At 39.7% G+C, this 8,989-nt stretch overlaps 1 pseudogene; it reads left to right on the top strand.

Annotated features, from left to right (window-relative positions):
* The window catches only part of LOC102194386 (F-BAR and double SH3 domains protein 2-like), a 39,490-nt pseudogene that overhangs the window by 20,461 nt on the left and 10,040 nt on the right, over positions 1-8,989 (top strand).

Below are 8,989 nucleotides of genomic sequence, written 5' to 3'. Positions count from 1 at the left end.
CACAACCTGTGAGCCAATATGTGTGGAGTTTCTCAGTTTCTCAGTCAGATCAGAAATAAAAACCTCTTGTGTATTTTTACAATTATTTCTCCGTGACTAAATTGAAAAGTGTCTTGAAGTCACTCAAAGGGAGTCAGAAAAAGCAGACCGCCATGCTGCACTGGAAATAAACTGATTAATAATATGACGGTGATGTTGTTGACGCCTGTTTGCAGATCAGTTAATTAGAACAAACTCCAGATGTGCAGAAAAGCACAGCAAACAATTATCACTTGTATGTACTGGGGTTCTTCTGTAAATTAATTGATTTGCCTTCCTTCTGTCACTGAAAACTCCTTCGTATTAAAAACTTGCAAAACTTCGACATAATCTCTCCTATTTCACTGAAAACAAGAGAAATTTCCGAGGTTTAAGTTAACAGAAATAGTTTCCAAATCAGATGTCACAAATCAGCTCTTAAATTCAGATCTGAGCACATTATTTTGCTCTGAGTGGATCAAAAGTTCCAACGAAAATCAAAGCACATTTTAGTCGAGAGAAGAAAATTCTAAAAAAAACAACATTTTTTAGTTTTATCAAACAAGCAGCTCTCAGGCTCTTTGCATGACTCGATGGAGGCACTTTGGCCTGGCACGACATGAACAGCTGGCACTTTGACTCAACACATAGCAGACATTTTTCTGCACATCAGGAAAGTTTATTACCAGGCTGTCGGAGAGGATTGATAGCTGGGCCACCACTTACAAATAATACTATAAATGCTGTGTTTTTCTGGTCTGTTGTGTCCACACACGCACACATTCTCAGATGACTCCTCTGAGGTTTGCCCTTTGAAAATCTGCAGAATGAAACACTCCAGTAAGAAGAGAAGACTAAAGTTTAATAATTTCACACAAACTGCTCTGCTCACAATTGTTTACACTCATGCAGCTGTTATTGCACATCGTCAGGGTTTAAATTGGAAGCAGCAGGTCTGTAATCAGTTCCAGCCTTTGCTCAGATTTATTTTTTTTTATCAAAGTGGATCTCTTATTATCTTAAAGGCATTATGATAGCAGCTTGGTTTAAACATTCAGCAGTGGAAACGATTATTTACTCTTCTTCCTGCCGTCGTTTCATCCACCCTGCGCATGCATAAAAATCAAATGAGAGACCTGGTTATTTGTATATATATCGTGTTATTCTCCAGGAGTTAAACAGGTGATAATGATGTGTTTCTTGTTTACAATATGTCTAAAGTTGGGTTCAAACTATAAATCAGAGGAAAAAAAGAAGCAATGTGAAATGACTATAGTGATATCTTTGTTCGTGGTCACACTGTGGAAGGGAATCTCTTGTAGTTTTCGACATTACTGCAGGTGTGCCATGAGGTTAAAATTCCAATAATTATTTGGAAATAAATATTGAGGCTCAAACTGCATTAGATAAAAGTCATCTGACTGAGTTACCTGATTAAACAAGAGCATGGATTTTAATTTTTGATTTACTATAGGTGGACAAAGGTAATTACCATCAAACATTAAACAAGCATTAAAATTAAAAGGAAATATCATGTTCAAAATGCACATATGTTAATTTTGTAAACAATCCGCTTCCAGCAGAGTAACGTGGGTATTAAATGTGTCACTGTAGTAGTGTTAATGGTCATTACACAGATTCCATTGTTTTGATTGTTCTGCTGTCTTTCGATTTTTACTTCCTTCTAATGTAGGTTTTAATTTGTCATAATGAGACAAATAAGATACAACGCTATAGTTCATGAGCTGCTCCTGTGTCTCTCAAGCAGACATGAAGCAGATTTGATAAAATTATAAAACGAAAGGCCTCTCATCCATGACCACAGAGTATAATCTCCTTCTAGAGTCAGGCTCGTTTCATAGTTTATCAACACTCTTCTGTTTCATTAATTACTTTACTGCAACCTCAGCTTATCTACACACTTGATGGCTAACTAATGTAAAGTGCCATTCGCAGTTTTTGCCTCTGTGGGTATTTTTCCTTTTCCTAACAGCACAGAGAATGAGTTTTATTTTGTTTTAATTATTTATTTGTTTTGTGAGTACCTGGCTATTGGATTTAGGGGCGTGGCCTGTTTGATTGATAGATGTTTCTACATGGGCAGTTGTTGGGCTCACCTTAAATAACTGTCCCTGAACTTGACCTCTCCTCCATGTGAGGTATTGACACCTTTTGGTACATTTTTGTACTTATTGTAATTGCACATCCAACTTAGGCTCCTTTTTTATGTTGTCAGCCTAAATTTGATTACTTGGTTAAACTGGAAAAGGCAAAACATTGATGCTCATGTTAAAAACCAAAGAGAAATGATTTTGTATCTTCTCTGCAGGTCAAAGCTGAGTCTCTTCCAGTCCAGATCCAGTCTTCAGAGGGCCAGCGTAAAGGTATAAGATCTTGAGTCCACGAGCCCAACGTTTAGTGGTGTTTTTGTTGTATGAGCTGTTTAAACTTTTCTTCCTCTTCTAGCTGAAAGCAAAGCGGAGCGAGTGCAACTCCAAAGCCACGCACGCCAGAAACGACTACCTTCTCATGCTTGCAGCCGCGAATGCGCACCAGCAGCGCTACTACAACACAGACCTCATTGACTGCATCAAGGTGAGCATATATACATCTGAATTGGTGGGTGAAAGGAGACGTGGTGTAAATCTAAACACACCTTTCTATCACTGTATACAGATTTTAGATGGGAGGATCTACGAGCAGGTAAAGGATTACCTGGTGTCACTGTGTCAGACAGAGCTAGAAGCCTACCAGGCTGTCCACAACATCTTCAACCAGATCCTCAACAGCTCAAATGGGGTGAGTCTTAAAGCCTGCAGGACATCCACCACCTCACACCCATGTCTGTACCAAATAGGCAGGTACAGAGACCCGTTTGTGGTTAATTAACCTGCTTAACCTTAAAGCTGAATGTGGAGTAAGAGAGCATGGTGGTGCTGTGATTAACCGTAACACTGTGGTTGCAGGTGTGAATGTGAGAGTGAGTCAGATGTAACAGCTAAGCATGCGTTTTTTAGGTAGACTCCAAGTGGTTTGCAAAAACTCGACTGGACTGCACTGGACTGTCAGCCTGTCCAGGGTGTAACCCCGTATCTCACCCTGTGACGGCTGGGATAGACTCCAGCCTTCCCACAACCCAGCGTTAGTTAAGATAAAGCGCTGTGTCAAAAAAAAGGGTGACTGTGGCTTGTAGTGGGTCAGTAAGACCAGAAAATCACACTGTAAATAAATACATTTTTAATTTTATCCTGAAATAAATGCTTGTACCAAAGATATCAACGTATCTTCATGTGTGCAGCTGCATGTTTGTTTTGTTTTTCTGTAACTTCAGCTGTTGTTTGAAAGGCCTGGCCGCTCTGGTTGTATGTCATTAGAGTAAGGTTTAAAGTTACCGCTAAGGACTACAGACTGATATTAAATGAAAGATGAGTCAGACTATATTATAAACTGTGTCCACCACATTTTCCAGGAATAAAGCTGGAACATGTGCAGCACTTTTTTGTGTATAATAGACTGGGTTTTGTTAAACCACTTGGCTTTCTGTTTAAAAATATTTTTGTCAGTCAGTTTATGCCGTAAGGTGTTTACTGCATCTGGTCCTAAAATTCAAAATTTACTTTGGACACAAACGTAATTTTGGCAAAACCAAAACAGTTTTTTCAAAAATATGCATAGTTATGCTTGAACAAGCTGTGTTTGATACAGCTTTGCAATAATGACACTTATGATGTAGGAGTAAAATAAACACTGGCACTGGTTATGCCTACTGTTGACACACTGAGAAGCTCACAATTCATGTCACAAGGTTGTTGGAGTCAGTCTCAAAGTAAATGAGTCAGTCCCCGTACACTTATAAGCATGTTTACAGCCTAGTATATAAAGTAGTTTGGTCTTTATGGATAGTTTCTCCTTTTCTAAGAACTCTGGGAGGGGTGACTTTATTCCATAAGCCATCCATGTAGAGACTGGAGTTGACTGTGTTGTGACTGGTTTGATTGATGTTTAACCCTAACACAGACCATCCAAGAAGTCTATACTTCTATAGTTTTTAATCTGCCACTTAGCAGTACATATATATACATATATATGCATGATAGCAATCCACCCTCTCATCCGAATTTGGTAACTTCTGGCTACAGAAATGTAATGTGGCAGAGGGCAAAAGCTCACTTTGAGTCCATCTCTCAGATACCATCTATGTTTTTGACCTTTCTCTGATGACCCAGTTTTTTATGTTCATGCAGTCCTATTGTTGATCCCAGTGCAGTGCTGTAGTCATTAGGTCTGTTATTGTAAATGTGGATCAGTCCTTCTTTTGATCACTTTTGGAGGGCTCTAAAAATTCAGTAACTTGCTTTGCGAACCTTAGAAGAGCTGAAGTCGAGCGCCTCACCAACTGCTAATTAATTTAAATGGGTTGAGTTACGTTGCCGCTCCTTTGTTACACGCTGCTCCCGTTGGCCTCTCAGGTCACCTTCAGAGGGGCATCTTGTTGCTGCTCAGGCCTGAATCTGAACAAATCAGAGGGAAGAGTGAGGGAAGCGGTGGGTGCAGCGGTTTTCGGCAGGGCTCACATTACAGCCCATGTGCTTACTGTGTCAACACAGAAACAGATCTTATGTGTGCTCTGCGTAAAGTGACGTTCTGATTTGACTGGACGAAACTCTCATGAATGTTTTATTTTTTGTTTTGAGTTGTGTGGTCTAAATATACCATAGCATCCAATTTTTATTTATAAAGCACTTTAAAACAAAAGGGCCGCACAATAAAACCAAACATGAAAGACAAACACAGGCCGGAGAGTAAAAGATACATAAGAGATGTAGATGTTAACAATAAAGGAGTGCTTAAAGAGAAATGTAAGGTCACAGTCAACATCTCATTTTTAATAGTTTTTCCCCATTTTAATGGGGCATAACTATTAAAAATAATGTAAGTGTATTTTTAAATGAACCTTAAGCTAGTAAAGGGAAGCCAAAGTTGGCGTGATGTGCTCTTCTTTACTTGTACCTGTTACAAATCGAGTGTCTGTAGGTCAGCAAAGGAGACCTGGCTTATTCCAATAAGAAGCATATTGCAGTAGTGGGAGGAGATTATTATAAGAGCAAGCGTTACTGTTTTAAGATTGCATTTAAAGAGAAGGGTCTTAATTTTGACAGTATTTTACCACTGGGTATCATCACCCAAATATGTAATGATGGTCCATCTCAATGTCAATAAGGAGGTCAAGGTGAGGCTGAACAGGGAACACAGCAATGTGTTGTGGGAAATAAACTTGACAGTCATCCTTGTAACAAGGAAAAGAAATGCCGTGTTTCTGAAAAATAATAAGAGGCAGCAGGTACAGAGAGAAAAGTAGAGGTCCAAGAATTCAGCCTTGTGGCCCCCCACCCCAGGGATGGGAGTAAAGGTGGAGGTAAAATCATCAGTGCTGACACAGAAACTTTTGTCAGAGAGGTAGGACGTAAACCACCAGAGAGCTTAGCCAGTGATGCCCACCCACCACACCAACCTATAGATAAAGATCTCATGGTCCATGGTGTGTCCATGGCCCAAGGCAGGTGTTAAGTCCAAAAACACAAGCAGCACACAGTCACCCGAGTCAGCTGCTAAAAAATGTAATTTAAAAAGTCTTAACAGAGCGGACTCAGTGCTGCAGTGAGTTTTAGTGCCAGATTGGAACACTTCCAAAATTGCTTGTTCATCCAGGAAGGACTTCATTTGGGTCTAAAAGGTTGTTTTTTTTTTTCAGTTTAGACTGAAAAGTTAGTCTGGAGTTTGGTTTGACATTTCACAGAAGGATCTAAGCTTAGTATTTTAAAGCAGGGGTTGCACAACAGCATGTTTAAAGTGAGTTTAAATTGTATTCTACGGGTCTGATGGGAGGAAAGTAATGCCTCTCAGATAAATACAATTGTTGAACTTAGATTGCTATTATCATAGTTTACTCCCAACAGTGCATTAATGTTTCATTTTTTTATACTCCAGTTCTTTCTCCTCTTTAGTTTCAGTTCAGCAGTAAACTGAGAATGTTGTGTATACACCGCCTGCTCTGTCCAGATTTGACCCAAACTGTGACAAATGACTGTCCAAATGCTCCTTTTTCCTGTTTATCTGGAGTTTGGGGGCCAAAAAAAGCTGTTGTTGTAATCTCATACTGATATGAGAAAATATAATGTAATGTTACTGTGTGGAGATAAAGATAAAAGTGGATAAAGACCTTAATAAGAAATATTTGTCATGATACATCAGAGATTTTGATTTAAAGAATATAAAACTGATATTACTAAACCTGATTTCCTTCCATCTATTTTCTCTTGCTTATCTGAGTCCGGTCATGGGGCAGCAATCTAAGCAGATGCCCAGACGTCCCCCTCCCCAGCCACCTACTCCTGCTCTTCCTGGAGAACAGCGAGCCGCCACTCTGGTGCCTTTCGGTGTAAACGAGTAGCTTTCCAAATAACTCAGCTCTTCATCATGTTTCTAAGGCAGAGCTCAGACATCCTTCAGAAGATGCTCATTTGTGTCAGATTTTAGCCATAGGTAAAGGTATGACTGTAGACTGACGGGTAAATCATCAGGGATCAATACCCTGCTCCTCTTTTTTCCGATACAAGTTCCTCTATCAAATCATTTTTTGACACTTGAGTCAGCAGTCCAAGCAGAGATGTCCAGAAGTTCCTTTTCCCACTTAAGTGGTATTTATGGTCACACAAATGCGTCTGACAACAGACAGGCAGCGAATACTGGGATACCACGAGATACATAATGTGTCCCAATGTGTCCAGTGTGTGTTTGGTCTGCCCTTACCATCTCGTCTAGGAGACATTCTGGAGGCCTCCTATTTCAGATGCCAGTCAAACCACCTACACTGGCTCCTTTCCTTTCTGTGAATGATCACAGTTGAGGAGGAGAAGCTATGCTGTCCCCTGGTATGGTCTCCCCAAGGCAACTGGTTCTTGATGAGGGGCCAAACTTAAGTACAATTCAAAAGACCAAAGTTACCAGCCTGGGACCAGTAGGCTACTGGGGAGGTTTCTTTTTTTTCCAGAACAGCTGATAGCTGTGCCCCATGAGTTCAGCTTAAAATATCCACACAGGTACTTCGTCCTCCCTCGGGTGGGCAGAGAGCTTTGTGGTCCAGGTGGTGGTCCAGTCCCCGGCTGCTTTAGCTGGCTTTAGAAAAAACCTGAAATTAGAATTAAAACTGTTTGTACCTTCACCTGTGTTACTTACAGTGATATGTTATGTAATTTGTTTACTGTCTCTTTAAGCTTTCAGCAGCTGGAGAGTTAAAAATAGTCTGTGTGAAAATAGGCAGGCGGTGAACTCGAGCCTGTGATACGTTTTTAATGTCAGGCTGTGACCACAAACACCAGAGTGGTCATCAGCATTCAGATCAGCTGATAGTAACCAGAAACGGCTTTATGGTCATTCTCTTAATTGTTATTGGCGTTTTCTTTCGTTTGACTTGTGTAAAATAATAAAAAGCTGATTTGGGTTCAAGTTAATTTTAAATAGAACAAGAAATTAAAACTAAATAGGGAGCAAGCCTGAACCCTAAAGGCTTTACTAAGTGTTAATTATGCAGGTTTAGACATGGGCTGATTTGTAAGCTTGTGATAAACCTTAAATAAGTATATATGTATATTTTTGTCTGTTCCCTTGAAACGCATGCAGGTTCTGCAGGAGTTTCACCAGCAGCTGTTTGTGCAGAAGAACATGGCGTTCCAGCAAGCACCAGACTTGATGTTCCAGCCTGTCGACTCAGACACGGTAAATACTGATGTTTTTCTCTTTTTATTCATTATTAAATGCATAAAATATCACATGCGATTGCTTTTAGTGATTATTGCGGAAGATAAACTCGTATTTATTATGCATGGAATGAAATCCCCAACCTTAAAAATCTAGAACTTAACATGTTTTCTCTAAAATGTTCAAGTAAAACATGAAGAATAATTTTTGAAACTATTAAAATCCAAATCTCAAAGTGTTTGGGTTGCTTTTAATACAAATTTTGTAGCATAAAATAAGGTTCGTGTTTGACTAATTTAGTTGGCAGGAGGTGTTGATCAGTTTACCGGAAAATCTATTTCTACAGAAAAGTGAAGTGAAAATGTGGATCCTTCAGGTTTGAACTGCACAGGTTGGAAACCACAGATAAAAGGCTGTAATGAAAACAGATCAGAGGAGATTGTTGAGAAGTGGAACAAAGCTCAACAGATGACAGATTAATTTGTTTAGACAACAATCAATACAAAATCAGACGAGTGGAACAAGCAGCTTACGGGCATCCTGAAAGCTGAGCTGGCCGTGGCCACAAAAGCCCGGACTGGACTCGGCTCAGGACCTTGATGCTCAAAGCGGCTTTAGGCAGAGCAGATCCACCTTTTTGGTCCAGAGTTAAACATCTCAACAATACCAGATGCAGAAAAGTTTTTTTGTTTTTAGACATTCATGATCACTGGAGTATGAAGCTTGAGAAGCTGGGGGATGACTTTTCCTCTAAATTGATACACAAGCAGGAAAAAATAACAGACAAAGTAGCTCCATTGTTTGAGTGTCAATAATCTGTCTGCACTGAAATAAACAACTAATTTAAATAGATTTTAATCACAAAAGTGCTGCACACACATTATGGAACAGTCTGGGTAAGAAGTCAAAGCAGGAAACATAATAAGTCCTGCGTGATTGGTCTTTATCTTTGTTAGTCTGAACTATGAGCCTGAAGGCAGAACAGTGAACTCTTGACTTTGTACTGTACTCCTCGCCCTGCACAGGAACTTAGATTATTTCCCATTTTTAGTTTTTATTTACAGATGTGTCATCTCATTTCCTCACCGTGGGACTATTTCCAGCTCGTGCTTGTTCCGACTTTATCAGACTGTTTATCTTCCTAAATAAATGCACAACCTCTACTTTTAATTTGCACTTCAGTACACACACACACACACACACACACACATAC

Source organism: Pundamilia nyererei, unplaced genomic scaffold, assembly GCF_000239375.1.
Source record: "Pundamilia nyererei isolate P.nyererei 1_Seehausen unplaced genomic scaffold, PunNye1.0 scaffold00015, whole genome shotgun sequence".
NCBI classification, from domain to species: domain Eukaryota; kingdom Metazoa; phylum Chordata; class Actinopteri; order Cichliformes; family Cichlidae; genus Pundamilia; species Pundamilia nyererei.
Note: the sequence above shows the minus strand (reverse complement) of the source record. Positions and strands in the feature narration are given on the sequence as shown.